General features: G+C 42.4%; 1 pseudogene; it reads left to right on the top strand.

Annotated features, from left to right (window-relative positions):
* Positions 1-449: 449 nt before the first annotated feature.
* On the top strand, positions 450-1712 carry LOC114616525 (annotated as a pseudogene).
* Positions 1713-2202: the final 490 nt, after the last annotated feature.

Here is a 2202-nt window from a genome sequence, read left to right as displayed (position 1 = left end):
GAGAGAGAGAGAGAGAGAGAGAGAGAGAGAGAGAGAGAGAGAAACAGTACAATAACAAGATGAAAACTGTATGAACAAATGTGCTTTCAAATAATCGTAAACTGCAACTGCACCCGGCAAAAAATAAATCATTTTTTTTTGCAGTAAATTTCAGTGACAGAATTGGAAGGCTTTTAGAACACACATTGAAAACTCCGTCTTAAATAAGAGTAATTTGCTCTGGGTCTATAACACAAGGCAGCTTCAAATGTTTTTATGGTAGTTCATTTGATTACTTTTTTTTAACCCACTTAGGCAAGCTCACATGACAGAGTAGCCTGAAAGTGTTCCGACCATCTCAGAGCTGGCTGACCTCTTCTCAAAGAGACCAGGGGAGACAGTTTGTTTTAACAGAAGTTTTTTAAATCACCTGAGGTAATGTCTCAGGAAGAAGTCGCTGTCTTCAGTAGTTGAATTATTCCTGTGCAAAGTTTAGTCCCCAGTGAAAAGTTTCAGTTGTAAAGTGTGGCATGATAAATGCACTGGAAAAACACCTTAAAATGCAGGTCACGAGGAGGGTACTCAAAGAAGACTTTATGAATGGTGACCAGCGTTTGCATTAAATGTTACTCTTAGGTATCAATAACTTATAACAGAATCTCCCAAGCTAGAGAATACACCAATCAGAAATAGGGTCCTCCTATAACATAAAAATAAACAAGCAATAGCCAGGCAGTGGTGGCGCACGCCTTTAATCCCAGAACTTGGGAGGCAGAGGCAGGCGGATTTCTGAGTTCGAGGCCAGCCTGGTCTACAGAGTGAGTTCCAGGACAGCCAGGGCTACACAGAGAAACCCTGTCTCAAAAACAAACAAACAAAACAAAACAAAACAAAAAAAGCAACAACAACCCCCACCCCCAGTAACTGTTGAATCAGCATTTGGTTATTCTTTTTAAAAATTATTTATTTATTTATGTATATGAGTATACTGTAGTTGTCTTCAGACAGACCAGAAGGTATCAAATCCCATTACAGATGGTTGTGAGTCACCATGTGTTTGCTGGGAACTGAACTCAGGACCTCTGGAAGAGCAGTCAGTGCTCTTAACCACTGAGCCACCTCACCAGCCCTAGTTATTTCTTTTTCTTGGATGAAACAAAGCTTATATATCAACAAAGAGCCAGCATGGGTGGTTCTAGACCCAGGCCACTGGCAGTTTTCCACTGATCACTTTATGACTGGACATAAAATTGCTTGCTGTGCAGCAGCAACCCTGTCATCGTCTCCTGCAGACAGGACAAACTGGTCAAGGTGTGGAATTTGGCTAACGGAAAGCTAAAGACCAACCACATTGGCCACACTGGCTATCTGAACACAGTGACCGTCTTCTCTCCAGATGGATCCCTCTGTGCTTCTGGAGGCAAGGATGGCCAGGTTATGCTGTGGGATCTCAAGGAAGGCAAGCACCTTTATACGTTAGATGGTAGGAACCTCATCAATGCCCCAGCTGCTTCTGGTTCTGTGCTGTCACCAGCCAGTCTTGGGATCCAGATCTGAGACTTGAAGGGCAAAATCATTTGTATATGAACTGAAGAAAGAAGTTATCAGCACCTGAAGCAAGGTAGAGCCACCCCAGTACCTCTCTGGTACGGTCTGCTGATGGCCAGACTTTGTTTGCTGGCTATACAAACAACCTAGAGCAAGTATGGCAGGTGACTATTGGTACCCGCTAAAAACGTATGACAGTTTTACAAATAAAACTGGCTTTCTGAAAGGAAAAAAATAAATAAATTGCTTGTTGTGGTTGTAGTATTAGGGATTGATCCTAAGTCCTCATGCATACAAAGGCAAGTGTGGCGCCACCGAGCTACAGGCCTAGCCCCTTACTGGAAGCAAGATTATTTTGACTAATTAATATTGCATGCACTGTTGCCTTTCCATGGAAAGAACAGGTCATGAAACTGAGGAATAGCAGAATGATTTTTTCTTGCTCAGGTAAAAGTTGTTTTATTTCAATAGAATCAGTGGATTCTCTCTATCAGGAGTTGGATCTCGGAAGGCCCAGTTAAAAGGGTAGAATATGCCTCTGCTGTGGGACAGAGGGCCCCTAAGTCTCCTGATACCGTGTCATCTAATGTACAGTGTCCATTGAATTACTAGCTTTAAGAGAATGAACAAGGCTTGACTGGAGTTGGGGACACTTCAGAAACAGATAAACATTAC

The sequence above is a fragment of the Grammomys surdaster genome, unplaced genomic scaffold (assembly GCF_004785775.1).
Source record: "Grammomys surdaster isolate TR1022 unplaced genomic scaffold, NIH_TR_1.0 332372, whole genome shotgun sequence".
Taxonomy (NCBI): domain Eukaryota; kingdom Metazoa; phylum Chordata; class Mammalia; order Rodentia; family Muridae; genus Grammomys; species Grammomys surdaster.
This window is presented reverse-complemented; position numbering and strand designations above follow the sequence as displayed.